The 11559-nt window shown below is 41.4% G+C and overlaps 1 long non-coding RNA gene, 1 other non-coding gene and 1 pseudogene across 2 annotated transcripts; 2 read left to right on the top strand and 1 right to left on the bottom strand.

Moving 5' to 3' along the window:
- Window positions 1-303: 303 nt before the first annotated feature.
- LOC117275324 (5.8S ribosomal RNA) lies at window positions 304-459 on the top strand. The gene has a single exon (XR_004505489.1). It is a non-coding gene; the product is annotated as a 5.8S ribosomal RNA (ribosomal RNA).
- Window positions 460-1974: 1515 nt separating this feature from the next.
- On the bottom strand, window positions 1975-2072 carry LOC117275325 (small nucleolar RNA R71; annotated as a pseudogene).
- Window positions 2073-4153: 2081 nt separating this feature from the next.
- On the top strand, window positions 4154-7285 carry LOC138906436 (uncharacterized). Its single transcript, XR_011413824.1, has 2 exons — window positions 4154-5924; window positions 6964-7285. It is a non-coding gene; the product is annotated as an uncharacterized lncRNA (long non-coding RNA).
- The last annotated feature ends 4274 nt before the right edge of the window (window positions 7286-11559 follow it).

Raw genomic sequence — 11559 nt, 5'->3', positions numbered from 1 at the left:
TGGATTGTATTTATGTTTTTCTCTATTTTTGTTTCATTTGTGAAGAACTCCTCCATATCTATGGAGTAGAACCATTTGGGTTTTGATGGATTTAGTATATTGACGGTTGTTTGTGGATTATAACTCTATGTTTATGTATTTGAATCATTTTTGGAAGATTTAATTGTTGCATCTATGTTCACTTGTTCTTGTAATTGAAATAGGCATAACTTGTGATATATTTGCACTATGTTGTTGGTTGAGTTCATAGATTCTTCTAAGTATGCGCACGCGGGGGACTTGTGCTTCTTTTGAAACACAAACGACTCTCGGCAACGGATATCTCGGCTCTCGCATCGATGAAGAACATAACGAAATGCGATACTTGGTGTGAATTGCAGAATCCCGTGAACCATCGAGTCTTTAAACGCAAGTTGCGCCCGAAGCCATTAGGCCGAGGGCACGTCTGCCTGGGCATCATGCATCGCGTCGCCCCCGCACGCCGCGCCCAGAATCATGGGCGTGGTGGTGTCGTGGGGCGGATACTGGCCTCCCGTGCGCCCCGAGCGCGTGGTTGGCCTAAATGCGAGTCCACGGCGACGGACGTCACGACAAGTGGTGGTTGAAACTCAACTCTCGTAATGTCGCGGCTAAGGCCCGTCGCACGTTTGGGCTTCCTGACCCTTATTGCGCTTAGGCGCTCTGAAAGAGGCTAGTTGAATCCTTGATTAAACCTAGTTAGGAGGATAATCGAAAGAGGTTTTCCTAAAGACCAATCCATTATGAATTCTTGCATATCTTCACCGAGCTTAAATTGGTTCATATTGTGAGGTTGAAACTTAATCGAAAGAGGAGTTTCTATTAAACTTTGTACTGATAATTAAGTGAATTCGAGAGACTCACTTGAACATTAGAAGTGAAAATCTAGAGTTAGATCCCGAACAATTATCTTGCACCTATCCTATCAACCCATATTTTCTCCCATTGATAACTTCCTTGCTTACCTTTGTTGAGATTATCATTAGTCAATAGTTGTAGATTTTAGATTATTAATTATATCCTCCTGGATAGCAATCTAGCTACAAACTACGATAATACTGTTTAAATCCAATCCATGTGGATACGATATTATTCTATATTATCTTTGACTAGCGAGCACAATTTAAGTGTATGTTTTATGCTCGTCAAATTTTGGCGCCGTTGCCGGGGATTGGCAATTAATTGTGTTGGAAATAGTTTGTAGTGCTAATTCAGGAATTTATTTTTATTTTTACTTTTATTTTTGTTCTTCACGGGTTTCTCCTATGTGTGTAGCCAACAGGTTAAGTCCTTGGTGTATGACATGATCTTCTTGTAGAGAAGTAATACCCTACAAATCGGAATTGGAAAAACACCTGCGAAAACTGAGGAAGGAGAAAGAGTTTACCGTAAGGTTCTTGGGGTAACCTTCAACCCAAGAACACATGGCTAATAACGATGACAATGAGGTAGAGGCAACTGCAAGGATAGCTGATGAGGCAGCCCATAGAGCTGTTGAGGAAACTGTCGAAGACAATAGGGGTCGAAGATTCAATCTAAATCGAACCTTGATTCAAGACCAGTTTGAGAATGCGCTACCAAGGCCTGGTAGAGCATTGGGTGACTATGCCATACCAGTCTACAATCAAGGATTGTCAAGTGTTAGACCACCTCCAATTGCATCCAATAATTTCGAATTGAAGCAAGGTTTGCTTCAAACCATTCAAAGCAGCTACGTTTTCAGAGGGAAGATAAACGAAGATCCAAACACGCATCTGATGGACTTCGACGAGATTATGAACACTTTTCAATATAATGGGGTATCACAAGATGCAGTATATTTAAGAGCATTCCCCTTTTTCACTTAAAGATGATGCGAAGCAGTAGCTTCGAAGCTTACCAAATGCATCAATTAGAACATGGGAGGAAATGACCAGAAATTTTCTTGATAAATATTTCTCCTCAGCCAAGACGGGCAAGTTTAGAAGAGAAATCCATAACTTCTGCCAGAAAGAGAATGAAACTATTTTTGAAGCATGGGAGAGTTTAAGGAGATAGTTAGAAGGTGTTAACATAGCGGAATTGAACTCTGGATGCAACTCCAGGATTTTTGGGATGGATTGACACCGGCCTCGCGTAGAACTTTGAGCAATGCAGTTGGAGGCCCTTTTATGAAGAAGACTCCAGAGGAGATAGTTACAATTCTTGATGAATTATCTGATGATGATAATCAGTAGCCCTTTGAGAGTATGGAAAGAAGAAAATCAACTGGTGTTCACCAAGTTGATGTTACTACATCTGCGCAACTACAACTTGATGCTATGGATAAAGAAATATGGAAGCTAACTGTAGCTTTGATACAAAATGTACACCACACAGCTTGTGATATATGTGGAAGAGAACACCCCACCCATGAGTGTCAAGCCTCAACTGAGGAAGTGAATGTTGTAGGAAACTATAATGCAATGCATCAGAGGCACCCCAACTTTTCATGGAGTTCACCTGGGGGTACTGCAAATGCATGGCAACAAAACAACCCTAGATTCCAAGAACAAGGAGCTATAAGTTTTCTGAATCAGTAGAGGCAGCAGTATCATTCTTCATAGTCGAATCAATCTAGCATGGAGGATCTTATGAAGACCTTCATTATCAAGACAGATGAGAGGCTTGATGCCTATGATGCAGCTATCAAATAATTGAGTACATCTTTTCGAAGACTGGAAAAACAGGTTGGGCACTTTGTTACTCTAATGTCGGAGAGAGCCCCAGGAACACTTCCCGCTGATACTGAGAGAAATCCAAAAGAAACAGCGATGGCTGTAACTCTGAGAAGTGGGCAAGTATTGAAATATCCTACCCTGATCCAAAATAAGGTGAACTTTGAAAAAGAAAATGAGAAGCAGTTGAAGGGTGATGTTGATAAAAAAAATAAAGGCCCAATGAAAATTGAGAAAAGGAAGGAAATAAAATCAAGAAGGGCGGAACATGATGAGAGCAAGCATATGTTTGTGCTGCCTTTTCCCTAAAAGATGAGTCGAGAAAAGTTGGACAAGCAGTTTGAGAGATTTCTTGATGTGCTGAAACAGGTTCATATAAACCTAACATTCATAAATGTGCTCTCACAAATGCCGGCTTATGCCAAGTTCTTGAAGGAGATCTGACAAAGAAGAGGAAAATAGAAGAGACCTCAGTGGTCAAGCTCACAGAGCATTGCACTGCAATATTGCAAAACAAACTCCCACAAAAGTGTGGAGATCCAGGGAGTTTTACCATACCTTGCTCTTTAGGCACTACTAATTTTGATAAGTCTCTATGTGATTTTGGTGCCTCAATTAATTTAATACCTCTATCTATTTGCAGGAACCTAGAGAAAGAGATTGGAGAGATAAGGTCTGCACCAATATCTTTGTAGCTGGCAGACTAAACGACTCTAATACCCGAGGGAATAGTTGAAGATATCTTAGTTCGGGCAGATAAGTTTGTATTTCCTGTGGATTTCATAGTGGTTAATATGGAAGAGAACAAGGAGGTCCCCCTCATCCTAGGAAGACCATTCCTAGCAATGGGTAGAGCAGTATTAGTTATACATGAGAGAAAACTCATGGTTAGAGTGGGCGAGGAGATTGTGATTTTTGAGATGGATGTAGAAACGAGGGTAAAAGGGGAGAAGCTAGTTGCTAGTATTGTGTGGAAAGTGAAGGGCGAGAAAGAGAAGACTACGGCGAGTGAAAAAGATAAGTGTCGGGTATATCCAAGGAAGGCCGAGAAGAAGCTGTCTGCATGGATGCGTGCATTAGTTCGGGCACGAGGGATGGAGCCCAATTTCGATTCAAACCCCAACTAGATGTTCAGGTAAATTGTCCTTACCTCTTTCTTTTTATTTGTATGTCATAGGGACATGGCACAATTTAAAGTATGGGGTAGGAATGTATATATGTATAGAATGTATAAATGTTTATGTGTGTTTTTGTAATTTGTTTGATTGAAAATTTTAAATTTTTTGATTTTTCCCGACGATAGATGTTATTCGACAGGTTTCTTGAGGGATTAAGTCGAAGAAGGAAAAAAAATAATAATAATATATATATATATATATATGTATGTATATATATTATTTTCTTTAGGTAGTATAATAATTCCCCCTTGGTTTTTCTTTGTACCGCGGTTCTTTTCCAAGAGTTTTATTTGAACCAGGTATAGTTAGTTTTTTTTAGGAGTAGGAAACCTTGTGCTGTGATTTTAAATGAAAGCAATATATCTTGACTTCATTATGCCTTGAGAATAATAAGTGATTTAGTGTAACAACCCGGCCGGTCGTTTCGGGAGTTATAGCCCCATTTCCTCCATTTTTGATTCCTTTATGCTCTTAAGCTATATTATGATATACCAAGTTAGTTGGTTCGGGCCCGGAGTGATTTCGGAGGGGAATGAGACACTTAGTCTCTTATTTAGAACCTTAAATTGAAAAAGTCAACCAAATATTGACCTATGTATAAACGATCTCGGATTTGAATTCTGATAGCTCTGTTAGGTGATTTTGGACTTAGTAGTGCGTCCGAAATATGATTTGGAGGTCAGTGGTAGAATTAGGCTTGAATTGGCGAAATTTGAAAATTTGGCTATTTCAGTCGGCATTGAAAAATTTGATATCGGGGTCGGAATGGATTTCCGAAAGTTGGAGTAGGTTCGTAGTGTCATTTGTGATGTGTGTGCAAAATTTGAGGTCATTCGAAAGTGGTTTGGTTGGTTTCGGCATCGGTTGCCGAATTTGAAAATTTAGAAGTTCTTAGGCTTGAATCCGAGGGTAATTTGATGATTTGATGTTGTTTTGAGTGATTCGAAGGTTCGACTAAGTTTGTATGTTGATATATGACTTGTTGGTATTTTTGGTTGAGGTCCCGAGGGCCTCGGGGTGATTCCGGGTGGTTAACAGATTTGTCGGAGTTGGAAAATGCAGCTGAAGCTGCTGCTACTACTATTTTCGCACCTGCGAAAGAAAGAGTCGCAGGTGCGAGGCCGCTGGTGCGCGTGGGGAGTTCGTAGGTGCGGGCAATGCTAGGCTAGGCAGATTGCGCAGGTGCGAGTTGGAGGTCGCATATGCGAGCCCGCAGGTGCGAAACCTGGGGCGCAGATGCAGAAAGGGAGATGCTGGGCAGGCTTCACAGAAGCGGAGGAAATGCGCAGGTGCGCTTTCGCAGGCGCGAGAATTTGCTGTGCAGATGCGGAAAAAAATGTGAGGCCAAGGCTGGAGCGCAGGCGCGAAGGATTTGGACGCACCTATGAGCCCGCATGTGTGAGGCCTGGAGCGCAGGTGCGGAAGCTGGGGAATTAAGTGGAGTTCGCGGATGCGGCGCCTAGACCGTAGGTGCGGTCCCGCAGGCGCAGAAAAAGAGCCCGCAGGTGCGAAAACCTAGGCAGAAACCATAAATAGAATGCTTCGCGAACTTGGTTCATTTCCACCATTTTCAAGTCGGTTTGTGGAGCTTTTGGAGTGATTTTTGAAGGGTGATTCAAGATCTATCAGTGAGGTAAGTTGCTTGAGCCCTAATACTTGTATATATGGTAATTTTCTGTTGTTTAGTCATTATAATTAGTGAAAATGAGGGGTTAGGACTTGGGATTTTTGGAGAAGTAATTTAAGAATTTGAAGGACCAAACGATGTCGGATTTTGATGAATTTGGTATGGTTAGACTCGTGAGTGAATGAGATATCTTGTTTTGTAAATTTTGTCGGATTTCGAGACGTGGGCCCGGGGGCCGGGTTTGAGCCAATTTCGGGTTTTGGTCTAATTTTTTATCTTTTCCATTGGAATTCATTCCATTAGCGTATATTGATGGTATTGTACTGATTGTGAATAGATTTAGAGCATTTGGAGGCCGAGTACAGAGGCAAGAGCATTGCGAGGTAGAGATTTGACCGGTTTGAGGTAAGTAACGATTGTAAATCTAGTCCTGAGGGTACGAAACCCCGGATTTTGTATCATTTTATTATTTTTAGTAACGCACATGCTAGGTGACAGGCGTGCGGGCATGCACTGTTGGGGATCGTGACTTGGTCCGTCCCGTAGCAATTGTAAAGTTGCATACTTTGTTAAAACTATATGATACTTATCTGTTTTAGAAAGAGTTTCTGTAAATTGGGCTGAATGCCATGTTTGGGCGGCCTTGTGCCAGTGTTGTTTAGACCCTTAAGGGCCTTTTCTTACTATCCTCTCATTGTTTTCGATTGAAAATCTATACTCAGACATGGTTACACTTGTTTACTGCATAACTCAGTTTTATGACTCTATTTTGATGCATATAAATGTTGTTTTGGGTTGAGCACCCTGTTTTACTGAAATGCCCGAGTAGCTTGAGAGGTTTATGACTGAGTGAGGCTGAGGGCCTGATTTATGAGGATATTTATGGGATCGGGCTGCACGCCGCAACATGTTTGATATCGGCCGAGGGCCTGATTGTGAGGATGAGTGTGGATCAAGGCTGCCCGCCTGCAGCATACTTTATTATTATAGCACGTGAGTTGTCCATGCAGATTATAGCGCTTGGGCTGAAGGAGCCCCTCCGGAGTCTGTACACACCCCCAATGAGCGCAAGTACCTACTGAGTGCGAGTGCCGAGTGACTGGGAGGCATGGGTAATTGTGAGGTATGCCCGAGTGGCACGAGTGAATGTGAGGTTTTCCCGAGGGGCTGTATATGAGTGATGTTTTGCCCGAGGAGCTGTTTATGATTTCATCATTTTTGCTCACCTTTGCATTTTTCCTCTGTTTGAAAACTGTTGAAAAATATATTTAAATGATTTTTACTGGAACTGGGTTTAAACGAGATATTTTGATTCAAATATATTTAAATGATTTTTACTGGAACTGGGTTTGCATTATTGCTCGTCACTACTGCTCAGTCTTTATTTATTGTTGTTACTTACTGAGTTGGCATACTTACGTTACTCTGTGCACTTTTTGTGCAGATCCAGGTATAGCTGGACACGATAGCGGTTGTTGATTATTTTGGTTGCAGATTTTCTCGGGGATAGCAAGGTAGTTGCTTGGCGACCGCAGCCCCTGCTCTTCTTCCTCTTATCTTCCTCTAGTTGTATTTAGCTATTTTCCAAGCTGAGTTAGCCTTGATATTGTTAAATAGATTGTAGTAGATGCTTATGACTAGTGACACCCCGATGTCGGGCTTTTCCTTCCGCACTTTTGTTTTGATTTGAACTCCTTTGCGAAGGTTTTTATGTTAAATAGCACTGAAATTATCTTTGAAATGAAAATATCAATTTGTTTTGGAAATGAGTCGGCTTGCCTAGTTCCACCATAGGCGCCATCACGATAGAGGGTTTGTTTGGGTCATGACAGCTTGGTATAAGAGCCTAGGTTACATAGGTCTCACGAGTTATAAGCGGGTTTAGTAGAGTCTTGCGGATCGGTACAGAGACGTCTGTACTTATCTTCGAGAGGCTGCAGAACCCTGAGAAAAATTTCACTTTCTTGTATTCTATCGTGTGAAATTGATTCAGCTTGAAACATAACTCTTTGAATTCCTTCCACGTATTCGTATGTGCACATGAGCGCTCGGTATCAGTTGTGCATCGCCGGCTTGTGATTCTATGAACGAGGTTCGAGATGTGTATTATGTGTTTTGGTGATGGGCTAGTCTGCAGGACTTGAGGCCAGGTTTAAACCGTAGCTTTGGCTCGGTAGCTTCAGTTGTAACCTATACATTTGGATTCATATGTCTGGTAATGCCCCTACGAGTGGAATTTATGGCTCGATGAGCGGTGGAATGGCTTTGTGATGAGTATGATGTAACTGCGGGATGTGTTAAGACGATTTGAATGTGACGAAAAGTGTTTCCTTGAATTGTAAAGGAAGTCCATTGGGCGCTTGATTTTTCATTTTGATGTGACGTATGGTCTCGAGTGTGAATGTTTTGAAGGATCTTTCACGTTGTTAAATTTTGGGACAAATTAAATTCTCATGTCTTGTCAATGAGTTTGGACTCAAGAAGAGTAAGTGATTGTGTAGTAATTGTGGTTGCGAATGGGTATTTTTGATATTGATGGCTCGAGAAAGATGATCTTCGAAGAGACTTAGAGTCGGTAACATTTTATTGGTTCAGGTGCGATAGAGATACATTTCGATTTGATGCAGCAGTTGGGTAGCAAAGTATGAGGGAAGACATGACGGGAAGTGTTTCGCAGTGGTTGAAGTACTAGCAGGTCAAGTAGGAGAAGTAGAGGTTAAGAAGCTTCTTAAATGAGATGATTTAACCGAAGTAAGAGTGGCAGATTAGCATATGAATTCACTAGTAGGGTAGTCGTGCGCTTTGACAAAGTGTAGAATGGTTTGGAATTATGTTAGTATGTGAATCGGCCTGCAGACTCTATTTGGAGTAATGGTTAGTGTACAAAGGAAAAATTGAATATGGCATAAAGGAGTGTGTTTGAAATGAATAGAGGCGTGAAGATCTGATTATCGTGTCAGGTGTAATATGACTTGAGTTCGGAAGGTATTGTTGACGTACAATTGATGTCAATGGGGAAAGTGCAGACTTATACAAATGGTGGGCGAGCATGAACTCATGAGAATTTATGGATTTAGTGGTCGTTGCACTCAGTGCAGTGTCATTGGAAGATGTCGGTAAGGAATTCCACATGTGGGTTATCTCCTGTGTGCATCTAGCGGTGGCGTGATTTTGATGAAACTTTTGCGAGGAATATTACTTTCTACCCAGTAGGAGGTCACGTGTATGATTTTGGCTGGAGATTCAGAATGTTCATGTAAGGCTTAATAAAAGACTTCGAGAAGTCTGGCAGGTTAACGGTACGATACCTTGGTAATTGAGAAGGAGAAATCCTTACGGGTTCAAATTTTATATAATTGCAGCTTAAGGCTAAGTGGGGGAGTCTGCTATCGATGAGTTGATTGCACGGTTATGGGTCGTATTAGTTTTGGTTCGGGGTATACCGGTGAATCAGTTATGACTTACAGAGGTCAAGATCGAGGATGACTCGGGTAAAGGAATTTCTGGACACAAGTTGTATTATACTCTATGGTTATAGGAGGACCATAAAATAATTGAGTGATTATTCATAGAGAATGTAGTGTACATGGAGCGGGAATTTGCTCGGTTGCGTAGGAGTGTGGGTTACTCTTTATTTCCTTGGGTGTTGGTGTACTAATGGGGCACATGTCATTTCAGTCCATTTGGTCGGTTAATTCGAGATTTGAGTACAGTGGATGACTCTCGAGAATAGTTCCAATGGATTCAAGATTTATAAATATGGCTAGAAAACTGGGAGTTGCATTGAACGGTGTTGAGACTCGTGGCATCTTATATCATTGTGAATTATGCATTTTAGTATCAAGAAGGTGAAGGAAACAGTTTTAGGTTCACATAAAGTCTTTTCGGAGTAAGTATTTTTGGTTGTGGAAACTTTGGGATACATAAAAAGGGAATTCGGCGGCTTATAAGCCTTAGGGCGGCGTGATTCTATGCTAGAGTTCGTGGGGTAAGTTTTAGTTAAGGATAGTAGTGTTCTAACAAGAAAAAGTATCAATTTGAAGGCAATTTAGAAAGAACTTGGAGAAATAGGACAGCTTGGTAGTAGGATGGGTTAGCACAGTAATGGGTATGATCGGTTCTTTGGGTACTTATGATATGGCTAGTATCTACAGGTGTTTCGTGGAAATGCTCTCGAATTTGGCAACCTGTGTGGCTTGGTGGAGTTAGAGGAATTCAGTTCAGATAGCTTGGTTATGTGCAAATAGATTTCAAAGTGTTCATGATGGGTTCTACCATGGTTTGAACCGGATATTTTCTACCGATGTACGAAACGTGTTGTGTGTTATGATTTCCTCCTAGAAAGAAGCAAGAAAAAGGTTTCTGACTAATAAGGTATGTAATTTGCTAGTGACTCAGAGTTGATAATGGAATTCTTATGCTTGTCACATGATGGCATAATAGATGTGGTGTGTTGTGCGGGAATAGGATTTACCTGTACAAGGTCACAATTCAATTTTGAAAGGAAGGACATAAATTCTTAGGCAGCATGAACGGTTTCCGATGACTAGGTAAATAATATTACTATCTGGTATAGCTTGATGAGAGTGTACATTTCAGAAGGGGCAGTGTATTTTGATTTATGGGTACTTCGCTGGTATTGCGGCACTCTCCTGGTTGATCGACTGTTGATATTCAAATTTTTGCAAGGTGGCACTGAAGAATTTTTTTTAAGTATTTCTCGTGGGATGATTGTGTATGAGATAGGTGTTAGGCATTCGGGCGGTGGAGGTAGAATCAAATATGGTGATTCATGTGTTCTATGGAATTAGAGATTGGGAGTTCTCACGAGTAGATTGTTTCATGGTGGTGGACTGTAAAGTTGTGGCCGGAGCTAGCCAGACGATAGAAGGTATTATGATTCCGTCATTGTGGACTTTCGGAGGTTGTTTATCTATTGGTAGCTGACCATAGTTGATTTGGGGCCCATTGGTAGGCCCAATTAGGATGTGTATTCTACACCGAGCCGGATTGATTGGCTCCATACTGCTATTATTGAAGGATGTGCCATTCGGTTGATGTGAAGCTTATTCGTGTTCTGAAAAAATCTGTGAGTTACTCTTCTATGCTACGAGGAGTTGTGATTCGTTGGTTATATGCACATATGGTGCGGTTCTATTGTGGCCTTATAGCAGAATTTGAGCGAGAATAGTATTGGATATTGCTTGGTTGATGACGTATTGGTTATGTCCTTTTGGGTTTTATGTGGCATGGTGTCGTTTGCTTCTCCGTGGTTATGGTAATGCACTTTGGGTACTTGATGTCGAATTGTGCATGGTTATTGATTTTAGCAGGGTGGCTGGAGGTGTTTCATATGGACCAGTATTTGGATAGGGTCGCGTATTGCAGCGGAGTTATGTGGAAATATGATCCCTCGTGTAAGATTCGTGTGTTATGGTTTCTGCGATGTGTGATGGGTTCTTAGTATTGTATCGGGGTGGTACTCGTCGAGCTTGCAAAACGGTTCTCCTGTTTGGGTCATTGTTACGATTGGGTACATTTGGAATGTTGCTATCTGGTGCACGGATTGCACGGGTTGTGGCTTTAGATTGTATTGATGTGTCATGTCACTAGAGTGGTCGTGTTGGATGAGACGAGGTCATTGGGCCTAGAATGGATGCTATCAGATTTAATTGTGGTATAATTGGGAGGATAATATCGGAAGTCGGCTTTGAGATTGGCTATAGTTCTTGTAGAAAGAACGGGAGATCCATGACCTGTTGGTCTAATGAATGGTTATGAATTCGGTATGCTTCTTTCATCATCGGCAGTGTATGAAGGTTTTAGAACGAGGTTTTGTCTGATACAAGGTTTATTTCCGGCATTGGGTTGATTTGAGCCGATACTGTGATTAGAAATCATTGCTTCGAGTATTCGAGCTATGCGGTATTTGAATTTGAGTATTGGAGTTATGGTTACGGCTTTTGGTACAGCTTGTTCAGACTTATACGGTATGTAGATGCGAACTTCTGATCTTATAGGAAATTTCGGATGCTGGAAA

The sequence above is a fragment of the Nicotiana tomentosiformis genome, chromosome 2, assembly GCF_000390325.3.
Source record: "Nicotiana tomentosiformis chromosome 2, ASM39032v3, whole genome shotgun sequence".
Taxonomy (NCBI): Eukaryota; Viridiplantae; Streptophyta; class Magnoliopsida; order Solanales; family Solanaceae; genus Nicotiana; species Nicotiana tomentosiformis.
This window is presented reverse-complemented; position numbering and strand designations above follow the sequence as displayed.